The sequence below is a fragment of the Peromyscus californicus genome, unplaced genomic scaffold, assembly GCF_007827085.1.
Source record: "Peromyscus californicus insignis strain IS unplaced genomic scaffold, ASM782708v3 Scaffold_8__1_contigs__length_139910024, whole genome shotgun sequence".
In the NCBI taxonomy this organism is placed as follows: domain Eukaryota; kingdom Metazoa; phylum Chordata; class Mammalia; order Rodentia; family Cricetidae; genus Peromyscus; species Peromyscus californicus.
In genome coordinates, this window is record NW_026294606.1 from 138,360,311 (window position 1) to 138,376,279 (window position 15,969).

The 15,969-nt window shown below is 40.6% G+C and overlaps 1 pseudogene; it reads right to left on the reverse strand.

Annotated features, from left to right (window-relative positions):
• Positions 1–13,368, reverse strand: part of LOC128104622 (60S ribosomal protein L23a-like) — a 50,666-nt pseudogene extending 37,298 nt beyond the window's left edge.
• Positions 13,369–15,969: the final 2,601 nt, after the last annotated feature.

The window sequence follows — 15,969 nt, forward strand, 5'->3', positions numbered from 1 at the left end:
GAAACAGCCAGGCATTGTGACACACACCTTTAATCCCAGCACTTGAGATCCCAGGAAGTGATGGCAAGAAGCAGAAAGGTATATAAGGCATGAGGACTAGGAACTAGGGCTTTTAAGCTTTTAGACTTTTGAACAGTTCAGCTGAGATCCATTTGGGTAAGGACTCAGAAGCTTTCCATCTGGAGATTCGTGAAAACAGGATTTGATGAGTAGTTGTTGAGGTGAGGTTACCTGTGGCTTGTTCTGTTTCTCTGATCTTTCAGCATTTGCCCCAATACCTGGCTCTGGGTTTTTCAATTAATAAGACCTTTTAAGGTTTGTGTTACACAACAGTGATCAGAAATTCCAAATATGAGCACAAATCACTGCTGTGCTTTAGGGGAGGTGACATTTTATTTCCTTTTTTATACTTTCCTATGTGTTTCAATTCTCTGAAATGGACTTACATCAGTATCATAAGCAGAAAGGAAATTGTAAGAACATCTGTCTCCAAGTCTTCACATGGGTCAGTCCAGTTGCAAGATGTACTCAGTGAATGCATGAACTACATTGCACATCCAGCCACTTTTGTGTCCTTCTGTCTAATGACCTTGAGTGATCAGTATTATCAATACCAACTCTATTAGAAAAACAGGAAACCAACCCCTTATGTTGTTGTCTGTGAGTTACAGCTGTAACTAATGACTGTGACCCACACCTGGAGTCCAGAATTGAGAGAAAATTTCTTAGGGCTACATGAGTTTCTATTAGTGGGGACAGAGACTGTGGGATGAGGGACTTAAGATGTCTCAGTGCTATCTTTGTGATTTCATGTGTTTTGACAAAAGTAATTTAATTCTAATTACTGGCAATAATTATTTCTCATCCCACAGTGGAAAGCTGTCAGGCTTGTAGTTACAGTAAATTCCAAGGGTCTCTAAGTTGACAATGCTTCTGTAGTGAAACAGTGTGAACTCTTAAGAATGGCTAAGGCTGAAGATAAAGGGGAATGTGAGTAGTATGTACGTGTGTGCATGCGTGTGCATGTGTGTGTTATGATAATAATTACAGATGGAGAGTTCATAAATGATAATAATTATAGATGGAAAGTTCACAAATTTGAGATGGAATAGGTGGCATCTGAGGAGTTGGAGGTAGAAGTAGGGATTGAAATTATGTAAATATAGTACTCGTGTTCCTCAGAATCTACAGGGATGACCTGAGCTTGGACTACTAGCAATGGTGGAGAAGGTGTCTGAGCTGGCTTACCCTAGTAATTGGATTGGTGAATACCCTAACTGTGATCATAGAGCCTTTCTCCAGTAACTGATGGAAGCAGATGCAGAGATCCATAGCCAAACACCAGGCCAAGCTCCAGAAGTCCAGTTAAAGAGAGAGAAGAGGGATTCTATGAGCAAGGGGCATCAAGATCATGATGGGAAAACGTACAGAGACAACCAAACCAAACTAATGGGCACTCATGAAATTTAGACCAACACCTATGGATCCTCCAAGGGACTGGACTAGGTGCTCTGCATAAGGGAGATAGTTGTGTAGCTTGACCCCCTGACAGTAAGTTTAGGATCCATCCCTGATGCATGAGCTGGTTTTTTTTGGAGCCCACTAACTATGGTGGGACACCTCACACAGCCTTGAGGCAAGGGGAGGGGCTTGCACTTGCGTCAACTGAATGTACCAAGCTCTGCTGACTCCCCATGAGAGATATTACCTTCTTTTTTTTTTTTTTTTTTTTGGTTTTTCGAGACAGGGTTTCTCTGTGTAGCTTTGCGCCTTTCCTGGGACTCACTTGGTAGCCCAGGCTGGCCTTGAACTCACAGAGATCCGCCTGGCTCTGCCTCCCGAGTGCTGGGATTAAAGGCGTGCGCCACCACCGCCCGGCAAGACATTACCTTCTTGTAGGAGGGTGTGGGGGTGGGTTGGGGGGAAGGCTAGAGGGGTGGGAAGAGGGAAGAGGGGGATCTGTGATTGGTATGTAAAATGAATAAAAAATTTCTTAATAATAAAAAGTACTCATGAAACTTTAAATTATGAAAGGAAGGCTTTACAACCAGAGGGTTCAGCTCTGTTGCTTGCTCATTATAAAATGGACCTCTCTAACTTTTAGTTTTCTATTTTGCAAAATTGCAATAACATATGTCTATATTAAAAATTGACTAGAAACTTCCAGAAGAGCAGGCCTTGGTTGAGTTTTGGCCTTCTAGCACTCTGTTTAAGAGCCTAAACAAACATCTACCACCTGGTCACCAGGCCCCAAGCCAATCAACATACATAACTCTAAGGCCTTGAGTTCTCAGGAAGAGTGTACATATGAGGTTCCTGTTATAAAAACCAATGAAAATTGCATATGACCCAAAGTGGAGCCACACAACCAAATGAACTGTTAAGTTTTCATTTACATTTTCTTGTGTGTGTGTGTGTGTGTGTGTGTGTGTGTGTGTATGTGCATGTGTGTGTGTGTGTGTATGTGCATGTGTGTGTGTGTGTGTGTGTGTGTGTGTATGTGCATGTGTATATGAATGCAGTATGTTCATTTGAATGTATTTGGTATGTGAATGCACCAACGGAGACCAGAGGTCAGCTTCAGGCATAGTTCCTCAGGAGTCATCTACCTTGTGCTTTTTGAGAAGGGGTCTCTCATTAGCCTAGACTAGGCTGGCAAATTAGCAAGCTCTGGGTGTTCTTTCATCTCCTCTTGTCCAAGACTGGAGTTTTCAGGTGTGTACTGTTGCACCTAGCTATTTTATGCAGGTTCTTGGGATCCAACTTGGGTCCTGCTTGACAAGTAGTTTGCTGACTTAGCCATCTCCCTAGCCCTCTTTTTCTTTATTTCTTTTTATTTTAAGTTACAACTCAAACTATATCCATTCAATATAGAAAAACTGAATAATTCATGATCGTCAGAATGTCTCTTTGTGGAATGCCTTTAGTTTTTACAATGCATGAGTACAAATTAATTATTGCTTAACAGGTATATTTTGTCTGACGTATGCTAAAACATTAGATCCATGGAGAAGGTGGAGTATCTAAAACATTAGATCCATGGAGTGGGCCACAGGACTGGTTGGATATTCAAAATGATAAAATACTGACCATTTCTTTCTGGATCTCATCATCTATAAGTATCATGTGGACACTGAGAGCCTTTCAACAGCAGACAGGAAGGTTGGAGGGTTGGAACTGGCACTCAGCAAGCTCAACAACATTTGACATCAATGGGTGAAGAAATCACTGTTGGAGGTAGTGTTTCCAGGGTTCTGCTCAGGAGTCTTCCATGAAAACCTCACAGTCTATAAGGTAAGATCTAAATTTTACAGATGAGAAAATCCAGCCTTGGAAAGGTAAAACTATCATTTCAAGATTGCCCAGATGAGAGCAGAACTGTAAGTCCAGGTTATCTACCATTGTGATGTCAGGGTCTTTATGTTCAATCAATAATTACTTTATTTAATACTAGCCACAGCAAACTGTTGCTAGCAATTGGAATGCATCAGAGAGAAACCATGCAGTGTTTCCTTTAAGTAAAATGCTGAGCATTCTTAATAAGGAACAAAGAATGTTCTTTGCTGAAGTTGCTAAGATCTATGGTAAGGATGAATTTCTTATACTTTAAAGTGTCATTTATCTTAAAAATTGCTGTACACTTAGTAATGCCCAATTCAGTGCTAATACTTAGCACAATATCTAAACATTGGAGGTTTTTGTGGAAAACATGCTGAATGCATTAACAAGTAAATTGAAAGGATCTAGAAGTAAAACAGTATTTGTCCTTAGGAAACAGGGACACACAGAGCAGTGATCAAAGAAAAGAATTTTAAAAGTACATAAAATATTATTGAATTAATGAAAGATGAGATATCTTCAGTACAGACAAGCAAGTCACAACCAGTAATTCTGTCTTCTTTATTGGGATTGTGACTCTTGTCATCAGTGTTGTCTGTGCTGCCACCATCTTTGTCATTATCATCACTACTATGACAACTAAAGAATGAGTCTCTTATCTATAAAATTGCACAAAAAAGGAAATTCTCAGTAGCTTTGCTTTCACATTTTAAATTGGAAAAGATAGAAATATTATATGATTAGTGCTTAGTTAAAATGAAAAGGATATTAAATCTGTATGTGTAAGAGTGGGATCAAAAACTTAGTATGTCTAGGGCTTGATATTCCCCATCAGGCATCCACTGTGGATTTTGGAACACATTCCTGGGATATGGGACTGTTTTAATTATGAGGTGCATATTGTTCTCTATTCCTCTCTATAAATATTTATTTTGTTTGTTTGTTGTTGTTGTTTTGTATGTATGTGTGTGTGTGTGTGTGTGTGTGTGTGTGTGTGTGTGTGTGTGCATTCAGATTCTGCAGAGGCCAGAAGAATCTCTGAAGCTAGAGTTGTAAGCTATCTGATGTGGGTGATGGGAACCTAACTGTTGTCCTCTGCAAGAGTAGCAAGTGCTCTTAACTGTTGAGCCATCACTCCAGCACTGACTACATTTTTACTTTTGAGGAAACTCATGCTCAGAGAAATGAATTCATTTACCTATAGTTTGCTCTTACTTCCTGTCTGACCTGACAAAATGTCAGTTCTTCTTTCTGTCTTAAATTCTGATTTCTTAATATCAAGTCGTCAGACTTCCTCACTGGCACTTGCTCAGGCCTCAGAACTGACACACTGACTTCCCAGTGAAAGGAAAAAGTTTCTGTCTATATATGTACTGGAACTGGTATCTTCCTCTAGCTCCAGCTGAATTAAAATCAAGGTATTACTGTCATGCTTGGGCTCAAACCAGCTCCATCCTAGAAAGCATAGGGTTGAAGAGAAAGCTCTAAGGATGGACAATAGCAAATGTGCTTAACTTTAGGTTGGGGGCATTTTAAAAGAGCCTTGTGGTTAAAGAGGAAGTAAAAAAGAAAATTTTCCCCAATTCCAATTCTGATCGAAGTGATGATATCTAATTCAATGGGTAATGAGGAGAGTTAAATGGAAATGTATTGATATTTAGTATTATGCCTTGTCATTATAAAGATCTCTGTAAGTGTGGTACCTCCTAAAAAATTGTTCCTCCTGAGTCTCACTAAGATGGACAAGAGATTCCAGATTAAACACCAATGCAGTTCTGTTTAAGGCCAAGGCTTCCTCCTCCTGAGAATTTCTGTCATCTACCTTCCTTTGAGTGAGAAGACAGATTTTCCCATTTGTGCAATGAAAGGCCTGGAGAAGTTAGTTGGGGCTCAGTTAACCAGTTACCACAGACTTTATGGCATCAACCCAACAGAAATGTGCTGTTTCCTGTTCCAGACAAGAAATTCAAGAGCAAGGAGTCAACATGGCCATTTTTCCTCTGAGCCTCTAAGGAAATCTTCATGATGGTGCTTGAAACTTCATTCTGTCCTTATGGTCTTCTTCCTCTGTCTGTGTGTCTTCTATACATACAGGACACCAGTAAGTAGATATTAGACTCCCTCCAATTCTAGAATCCATCTTGGTATTCTTGATTAAATAAATGCATTTGCAAACACCTAATTTCAAATAAGGTCTTGTTCTGAGATTCTGGGTAGACATGGGCTTTTAGACAATACTATTAAATCCACTATTGGGTTCTAGCATGTACTTCTTTGTTTTGTAACAAAGGTGGGTGCTGGTGGCCATTTCAGAGAAGTAATTGAAGAGGTGCAATTGAAGTTCAGGTGTCAGTCCACCAAGAGGAAAATCCCTGATGGGTGAATCTCAGACTGGTAAGGCCCTGAGACCACAGACTCCAGAATGTCTTTTGCTTCTGCTGTGCCTTCACATGTTTGCCACTTCTATCTTTTTTTGATATCTGGCATGGTATGAATGGGTGTGGGGAGATACCCATTGCCTGTATTGTAGTATGTTTATCTTATGGAAGCATCCCATTCTACTGGGCATTTTTACCTGTGAATTGTTATGAAGATGATTTTTTTCTAAGCTTTACTGTCTAATTGATAATAATGTTAGCTTAAATAGAGTTTTGATGATAAAAGATAAAACAAGAATGTGTCACACAGAGCACATGAAGGGTCATATAGACTGTCGTGTAGGTTAATGATTAAGAAAAACAATTGAGTCCCAGTAGCCCAGCTACCTTAAATTCTTTTAACTGTAATGTTGAGAGATGTGTTCACAGGTTTCAGAGTGCATCATAGCTGAAATAAAGCTGTAGATGTAACCAACCGTCTTATTAAAATAAGAAACACAGAACCAATGCAAAGTAGAAAGACAAGAGATCAGAGCTAAGAGCCTTACCTGTCTGCTGCAGCTAGCCACTTCAGCCAAGAGAGACCTACTTCCTGTGTGTTTGTCTTTATATAGACTTTCTGTTCTGCCTTCTCATTGGTTGTAAACCCAACCACATGACTGCCTTGTCACTGCCTGTTTGTACAGACCTCCAGATTTTCTATGGTTTGTATTGAGATTAAAGGCATGTGTCTCCAATGCTGGCTGTATCCTTGACCACACAGAGATCTACCTAGCTCTGCCTACCAAGTGCTGGGATTAAAGGCGTGCACCACAAATGCCCAGCTCTGCTATGGCTTGCTATTAGCTCTGACCCCCAGGCAACTTTATTTATTAACATACAAATAAAATCACATTTCAGTACAAATAAAATATCACCATACAAAGCTTTGAAAATAACTTAAAGTTAGACTAAGATGTTTTTGTTAAACAGCTTTAAAATGAAAAACCCAAGAAGACAACCTAAACTTTTAGAAAGGCACATAGTTGACTGAGGAACTCTTTAAGGTCAGAGAACAAGAACAAAGCAGCCCAATTATCACTAGCTGATGCACCTTAATTACTAGGATTGGTTGATGACCAAAGGTGATGATTAATTCCTTAAACACATTGCTGCCCTCAGTCTCCTGATATAAAAAACTATTGATGTGTGTATGCACCCTAAAGGTTTAAAGTGCAGCTGATTCTTTTTCATACATAAAAGTTTAGGTTTATTATTTCTTTAAGATTCTTTATAAGATTATCTTTAAAGGTAAGTAATAAAGTAATTGACCCTTTCTTTGAAACTGTAAAAGGCAGCCTGCCAGTCAAAGATCTGACTGAGAAGAATACCTTGCTTGCCAACATGGTTGACCTATAACAAGTTGCTTGGCTACATTGGTTCTTGATATAGTTTGTTTGTCACCTGTAGTATGTAAAATGTTTAATCATGTAAAGGATATTGAAAATATGTTGTTTTTTACTTGTATTCATTGTAATCATTTACTTGAAAAACAGAATATAACCACATTGTAATCTTTACATTGCCTGAAAGATTTTCCTGGTGTGTATAAGCTGCAAAGGAAAGAATAAAAATAGAGTTAAAATATGTTAGAGGGAAAACATCAAGAATGAAAGAGTTAGAAGGAAAACTTAAAAAATGAGAATGTTAAAAGGAAAACATCAAGAATGAGATAATTAGAAGGGAAACATCAATAATAAAGACAGTTAGAAAGTAAACATCAAGAATGAGAGACTGAGGAGGAGAATATCAAGAGAGAAGAAGAAGGAAAACATCAAGAGAGACAGAGGGACATTTCTGGATAGAGATAAGAAAAGAAAATATAGAACATGGAATGAAGAATACAGAATAATAAAGAAGAAAACTGTCAAGTGTGTGTGTGTGTATGTGTGTGTGTGTGTGTGTGTGTGTGTGTGTGTGTGTGTGTGTGTGTTTTCCTTAACCCCTTCAGATAAAAAAGTTTACTGTGTGATGACTCCATGGCTTCCCTTTGAGCCCTGCACTAATGAAGGCTGCCCCCCAAGGCAGTGGTATGTGGTGATATATTGTGTACCCTAATAAACTTGCCTGAGGATCAGAGGACAGAGCCAGCCACTAGATTAGACATAGAGGTCAGACAGTGGTGGCACACACCCTTAATCCTATCACTCAGGAGGAAGAGATCTGTTTGGATCTCTGTGAGTTCAATGCCACACTTGAAACAGAGCTAGGCAGTAGTGGCACATACCTTTAATCCCAGAAAGTAATGTCTGGGCAAAGAAAGGTATATAAGGTGTGAGGAAACAGGAACTCATTCTCTTTAGGCTGAGGATTTCGTAGAGGTAAGAACCAGTGGCTGGCTGCTCTACTTCTCTGATCTTTCAGCTTTCACCATGATATCTGGCTCTGGGTTGTTTATCTAAGATTTGACCATCTAAGACCATCTAAGATTTGAACAACAGTGGTAGGTCTGTATTTCTCAACTCACACTAGTTTTTCTTAAGTTTCATATGAGGGTATTAGGAAAAAGTAAGCAAAAGGTGGTCTACTTTGACTAAAATGTTAGATTCATGTTGTGAGATATAGAAATAGCTAAGAAGTGTTCCTTTTGGATACTAAGCTTGCCATTTACCAACCAACTGTGCAACTATCTCCAGAAACTCCACTTTTCAGATTAAAGAGTAGAAGTTCAGGAAAGATAAGAGATTGCTACTTAAATGCTGTTACTATCTTTTCAGTAAAGTATGTGATTTCTTTAAAGTAACTGAACAGTCACAAGAAGACATTCCAAGTTTATCTAGAGGGAGTCCTTTGACAAGTTCTTGATAGGGTGATGAAATGTGTCTAAACTATCTTCATCCTCTGTTTTCATAGGTACATGATACTGAAAATGTCCTAAGAATCTAGGGGGGAGTAGAACCTCAAAATTGGCAGAGCAAATGACTAACTGTTCATTCAACAAACAGATATTTATTTTATCATCCCACTGAGATTGGGGGCATTATGTATTCAATCTCACCCCAACCACACTCTATCCAAAGTTACAGAATATAAGTTCCAAAATATAACTAAAACCTTCCTTCAAACCCAGTACCCTTCATGTGACAGTTTCCTTTCTCAGAATGTGAAAGGCTTCAGGGTCTAGACTCAGGTACATGGAGCTGGAGTAGAGGCTTTCCTGTATCTCTCAGGAAATTGAGTTTGAAAAATGCAGTAAAGAAAAGCAAATGCTAGAGGTCACAGAATAACATGGGATTGATGGAAAGGGTGAGCATTGCAGAGGGTGAGCTAGGATCCAAATATGGAGAGAAATTTCAATATATCTGAGTAATTTCTCAGTCTCTGCAAAGAGAGATGTCTTTATGATTCAGAGTAACCTTGTTCATATTTACCAATTTCTCTTTCTCCATGCAGCAAACTTAACACACAACTTCTCAGAGACATTTTTTGTTCTTTTAAGAAACCTTGGGGTTGGGGATTTAGCTCAGTGGCAGAGCACTTGCCTAGCAAGTGCAAGGCTCTGGGTTTGGTCCTCAACTCTGATAAAAAAAAAAAAAAAAACAAAACTGAGCTCTCTCTTCTACAGTAGTGTCTGGGTCAAATGGTAAGAAATCCCCACCTACAGATCCAAACATCATATATTAAAAGTCAGCTGCTGAAGTTAAGAAAATAAATAAAAAATATGATTCTTGTATAGTGCCTTCCTTTGAAAGGCTTTTGTGTTTCCCATTATTGAAGTGATGGTCTTTCATTCAGGCAAATGTAAGAAGTTTGAAGCCATTGTAGAATATCCAGAGGAACTTATAGATGAAAATTTTGTCTGAGATTAAAGGCATGTTTGAGCAAATGCTTAGTATTTCATTATGCATACATCCTGTCAGAGCCAGGGAATTGTAAGGTGCTAGGAAGAGCTTTTATGACTGCATTTCCCATGTTTGGCTTAGTTTTGTACAATTGGAAAACTAAGTTTAAAATATAAACAGATACAATACCAGGAATTCATCAAAAGCACTGACCTTTGGAACCCAAGCAATACTAAGATCCAGTCATGCTGGCTTTTGCCCAAGGATAGAACACTGATAAGGGACAATGACAAATGGAAAAATTAAGTACAATGTTATTATTTATTTGGTTTCTTCTGCATCACTTGCAGTGTTCTCTTGTCAATTTAGCTGGAGGAGAAAGTTGCTGTTAATTTGAAGCCTGAAAGGGATGCATCTATCCAGTCCTACAAACAAAAAACAGAGAGTTGTTCAAAACTAAAATGCAGACCACATTCCAATACAAAAGTGGCAGAAGAACAGAAAACAACAGAACAGAAGAGAGACAGAGAGAGAAGCTATCATCCTCCCAGGGCAGCCCTTGCATGGATAGTCATATGCCCACTGGTACATCAAACCACATGATTTTTCAAAAAATCAGATTTCCAGAATTTACCTATCAGACAAGACACTCTTGAGGGAAGGGAGATAAGGAGAAGAAAAGTAGAAAAATGCAATTATTTTGGTGTATCTTATACCCTAAAAATATTTTGTCTCAAAAATGCAACATTTCTTACCATTTGTGTACTCTTCAGAAAGCCATTGCCCTATCTGCCTTGACTTCCCTCTTATAATTGGCGTGGAGCTAAAGTCTGTTATGCTCCTAAAGCAATGCCTGGAACCAAGTGGTAAGGTGTCCTTCCCAGCTCAGGTTAAAATGTAGGAAGCCTAAACTGAAGTTAGCAGTCAGGTGGCCCCTGCTGGAGAAAGGTGATTGATGATACAAAAGATGTAAGTGTAGAATGAAAAGGCAAGGATAAAGTAGAACTAGAACCAGAAAAGGCTCCAGAATCTAGATTCCTGTAGAGCTGGAAGACACAATAAATTCCTTAGTCAGGGTATATACTAACTGCTTTCCCCAACTCTAGTTAAGAAGGTGGTTGGTGCCAGAGCCCAAGGAAGCTAGGCCTGCTTTGGGAACAAAATAGGCTGTCGTGCAAGGGATAGAGGAATTACAAGGCAGGGAGACAAATAGGTTATTAGAGACCCCAGGTGCTAATTTACCAAGAACATGGAGCCTGACAATCACAGACCAGAGAGCTGCCAACACTTTAGACAACTGCCATTTGATTTAATAGTTCTGAGGCAGCACTGCTCAGTAAATACACTTAGGAGGCTCACAGAAAACTCAAATATTCTGGTAGTACTGTGGCATGATGAACAACTGAATAACTATCAAAGAGGGGCAGGCCAGGGGATGGAGGGAAACAGCCATGAAGGAAAGTGCATGGCCTCATTGTTCCTACAGGACAATGGCCAGCACTGAGAGCTCAGGGCCCTTGTCTCCAGTGTGGAAATTTATTCAAGGTCATTTTTGTTCAGAGGCCTCTGCCCTATAAGGCAAGAAAGGGTTTTTTGTAGATTTTGTAGAATGAAAGATTTATTTAACCAAAGATGTAACATGAATAATCAAAGTCACAAAGTCAGAGAGCAGGAAACAAGATTAAGTACTTATATTTATTAAACATCCACAGTACTTAAAGAGCTGTGTTGTATCTTCTCTAGATTGTTTCATTGGTTTCCTGAATAACCCTCTTCTATATTTTGTGCTTCTGTAACAGAATATCTGCAGGCAGGCCAGATTGTAGGTGGGGGTTTTGTGGCTGGGTTGGTGTCCAGATTTCTTCTTGTAGTCTGAAAAGAACCTTTGCATGCCAAAGAGGCTAGAATGACTACAGAGCTGAAGTTAATAGCATTTGTAATTGAGCTTGGAAGAGTGGGTTCATTGCCTCCTTCCTTTCTGCTTCCCACTGTGTCAGGACATAGTAAGACCAACCAACACACAATGTTCCCACCTTGATCTGGACTTCTATCCTAAAAACTTAAACATGTTTTCTGTAAAAAAAACTGACAGCAGGGCCCCATTGCTGAAGATAACATCTACACAGCTCATTGAATGTAGAGAGATCAACCTGGTACCTGCATGGAGCCTTCACCCATACATTCTAGTCTCTTTGGCATGCAAAGGTTTTCTTCAGACTACAGAAAGAAACCTGGATACAAAACCCCCACCTACATTCTGTCCTGCCTGCATGATGTGCTAGGATAATGGTGAACTTATAGGAGTGGTCAACTAATATTTGATTTAACTTGAGGCCCACACCAAGAGAGGGAGCCCATGCTCTACATTGCCTGGATGGCCAGAAACCAGAGATTGGGTAGACCAGAGACGTAGGGTAGAACCAAACTCGACTAGAAAAAAATAATGAAATGATTCCTGATGCTATTCTGCTATAGTCATAGATTGATGCCTTGTCCAGTAGTTATCAGAGAGGCTTCCTCCTACAACAGATGGGAGTAGGTGTAGAGACCCACAGACAGACATTATGCAGAGAGAAAGTATAAATTGGAGGTCTCCATTGGGTCCCTCCTCTTGGAGATAGGGGAATCCTGTAGATGAGGTGGAGGAAAAACTATAGGAGTCAGAGGGAATGGGGGACCCTAGGAGAACATGGCCCACTGATTCAACTAAGCAGGACTCACATGGGCTTGTAACCAGCCATCCTAAGCAATGACAATTATTCATAACCCATTGAAATGACAAAAAACCACCCATCCCACCTCTTGAAAATGTGGGCATCATGTTCTTAAAATTACTTCCTATTGTCTGGGGGTGAAGGCATCCTTAGGGGATCCTGAGAAGAAAAATTTTGGGTTAATTGTCAAGTCCTGGGAAAGGTTGCTGTATCATTTATTTTCCAGTCTCTGCATAATGGGAAAGTGCAGGGCTTGTCTCAAGTCCTTACTCGAGTACTCTGTGAGGCTGGATCATCTCAGCTAGCCATCTCAAAATTGTCCTAAGCAGTTGGTAGTCCTAAGCTAATCTTTGGTTGGTGTTAATCACCTTAATGGCTTTATCATAGTCCTAATTGAATCATCATTGTGGGATCCCATCATCTTTTTTGAAATTTCAAAGTCCCTCTTAGGCATAATCATGGCTCCCTGCAGAAATTTTTTTGTGCCTCCTCTGTGGTTTGGAGCAATATCAATTGTATCTGTGGTAGGATCGTGTCTCACAGCCAGTCCCAAGTTTGTAATACAACAAGTTCCATTCTTCTTCATCAAGATTTTCTCTGATTTCTAATTTCTGTGAGTAATAGCTGGCTTTCCTTGGGTACAAACAATCTTCATGTGAAATGGGCAAGAATACTTGCCATGGACAGAGTGAGTTTGATCATCCCTTCCACTTAACAGTGTATCTATTCAAATAATCAAAAAGGAGTCCATGTTCATGGTAATCTGACACCAGCTATAGCTGAGTCCATGTGTCATTGTCTTTGTTGTCTGCTGTTAGACAATCTAGGATGTTTTCATGGTGTAACATCACAGTCTGATAAATTTCTGCCTCTTGGAACCAACCACAAATGTTCTTCCTTAGAAGAGAATATCTTCACAGCAACTTCTTCTCCCCACCACTTGCCTTGCCAAACTTCTCTAAACTGACCTTTGCCAATGCTTTCTTGTAACAGGATAGTCCTCGCAAGTGTTCTCTGAACAAGCAGTGGTAAATACGTCATCCCCAGTAGCAGTGCCGCCGCTGCCACCAACACAGTGAGAAGCAGCCTGCAACTCAGAGCAGTCACCACCTTCATGGTCCTGCCACCACTGTTTGTGGTCTATTCTTGACTGCAGCTTCTCCTCAGCAAGCCTCCTCAGCTGACCTTGAACCCAGGGTCCTCCTGCCTCTACCTCCTTCAGCAAATCTTACCAGCATGCTCCACCACAACCAACTGTGTGCAGCTTGGGACTGAGCTGGGGACTGCAAGGCCACAGGCAAGCAGCTTTTTTTGTGAATCCATACCACAAACATTGGGTGCCAATTGTAACATGAATTACTAAATGGTCTTATTATTTAAAAAAAAAAACAGATATTGGGGCAAATGCTGAATGATCAGAGAAACAGAACAAGCCACAGCCAAATTCAGCTGATCCTGTTTCCACAAATCCTCAGACTGAAAGCCTCTGAGTCCTCACCCAGAAGGGATCTCAGCTGAACTGCCTAAGAGCCTCTAGTTTCTGGTTCTTAGGATTTATATGCCCTCCTGCCATTACTTCCTGGGATTAAATGCATGTGTCCTTTCCAAGCAAAGACATGAGATCTCAAGTGCTGGAATTAAAGGTGTGTGCCACCATGCCTGGCTCTGTTCCCAGTGTGGCCTTGAACTCACAGTGATCCAGATGGTTCTCTGCCTCCCAAGCAATAGGATTAAAGGTGTGTGTGCCACCACTGTCTGGCCTTTATGTCTAATCTAGTGGCTGTTCTGTTCTCTGACCCTTAGATAAGTTTATTAAGGTACACAATAGGCTGGTCTCCTAGGTCTTTTCTCAGTCCATGTACCTGGCTCAGGATTCCTACACAGTCATGTAGTGGGGCATTCAGATCCAGATCAGGGAGCAGGGATGGGGAATTTAAGGCCACACTCAGAAAATTCAGATGTGAGGGGTGTTAAGGAGGAGACTTTGATAGTGAGCTATGTGAGCATTACTCAGCCATTGATCAGGCAGTTGTTTGAGTACTCACTCAGTGGCATGAGGGGTGGTGATGAGGAGCTCTTGGCCCAGAGTTAACTTGTCAGCATCTTTAACTAACAGGGTGGTGGCTACAATGATCCTTAAGCATGGGGGCCACCCTGCTGCCACTGGGTCAAGTCTCTTTGACAGGTAGGCCACTGGCCTATTCCAAGGTCCTAAAGTCTGAGTCAAGACCCCTTTGGTTATGCCTTTCCTTTCATCTATAAGTAGATGAAAGGGTTTGGTGATATCTGGCAATTTTATTAGGATACACAATATATCAACCACACCAAAGGCTCTCAACTACCATGTGCTACATGGGTGCATGGTGCCTCCCAATGCTTCCTCAGGTCCCATTATCTGCTTCACCAGGTTTGTGCCTTGTGGGCATCTTTCTCAGGAGGACCAAGAAACAGGATTTGAATCCTTGGTAACAGCTGCAATGGCAGGGAGGGAACTGTTGAGTGATTCAGAGCTGAGATTCAGGCTCAATGGTGGATATGCACAGGAAGTCAGGAGAAGCCTGAGCTCCTAGTGAGCCAGAGCCATGGAAAAGTCTGAGGAATTGTTTGGCTGTGCAAACAAGGCAGCACACAGGAGACACAAAGACCCTCCATTCTCACCCTCCAGCTGCCCTCTGACAGACCTGCTCTGGTGCTTGGGGTCCAAGGCCTCTGCTGTACTCTCCACAGCTCTCTATTTCAGTATCAATATTTTGTGTGCCTTAGAAGTCATGAATTAAGCCTCTTTATTTCTATACTTGCTACATGCTATTATTATCTGATAGGGATCATGACATAAGTTGTAAACCTATGCCTCCAGTGTTTCTATCTCTAGCACCAAATGCCCATCTATAGAACTCAGTGGACAACTGGCCTTTACAGGACATTTGTGTTGAAGCCCACACATTCCATCTTGAACATTTGCTCTTATTTCCTCCACAAATCTAATTTGTTCTCAGTCTGATCCTTATCTGTAAATGACAATTCTATTCTTCCAGACTCTCAGGTTCAAACATTGGAGTCATCCTTCCTGTCTACCTTTCTTTACCTCCATATATCCAGGCCATATGGAAATCCTCCTATATGTATCTTCAAAATAAATCTGTCATCAAGCCACTGAGCACCTTCTCTAATGTCTCTCTGTTCTGCTCCAAACTACCAAGCACCTTGGCCCTGCCCTCTACCTAGGTGAAAGTTTCGTCACTTGCTTCCCTGCAGTTGATACATCTTAGTTTTGTTTTTTTTTTGTTTGTTTTTTTGTTTTTTGTTTTTGTTTTTTTTTTTTTTTTTTTTTTTGGTTTTTCGAGACAGGGTTTCTCTGTGTAGCTTTGCGCCTTTCCTGGAACTCACTTGGTAGCCCAGGCTGGCCTCGAACTCACAGAGATCCGCCGGCCTCTGCCTCCCGAGTGCTGGGATTAAAGGCGTGCGCCACCACCGCCCGGCTTAGTTTTGTTTTTTAAATTGGTTTATTATCTGCCTTTGTCTAGATATCCTATTAAGTACTGTTTCCATAAATCTTAGCATGTGGTACATAGTGGCATCTCAATATATACTAATCAAGTGAACCAATTGCACACTCCCAGCAGGAAGGTAGTGAGGTAGTTTCAGAACTAAACCAAAGCACGCACTGTCTATCACATGTTGCATTTCATCAGAGAAGTGTCTAGCAAATTTCCTCTT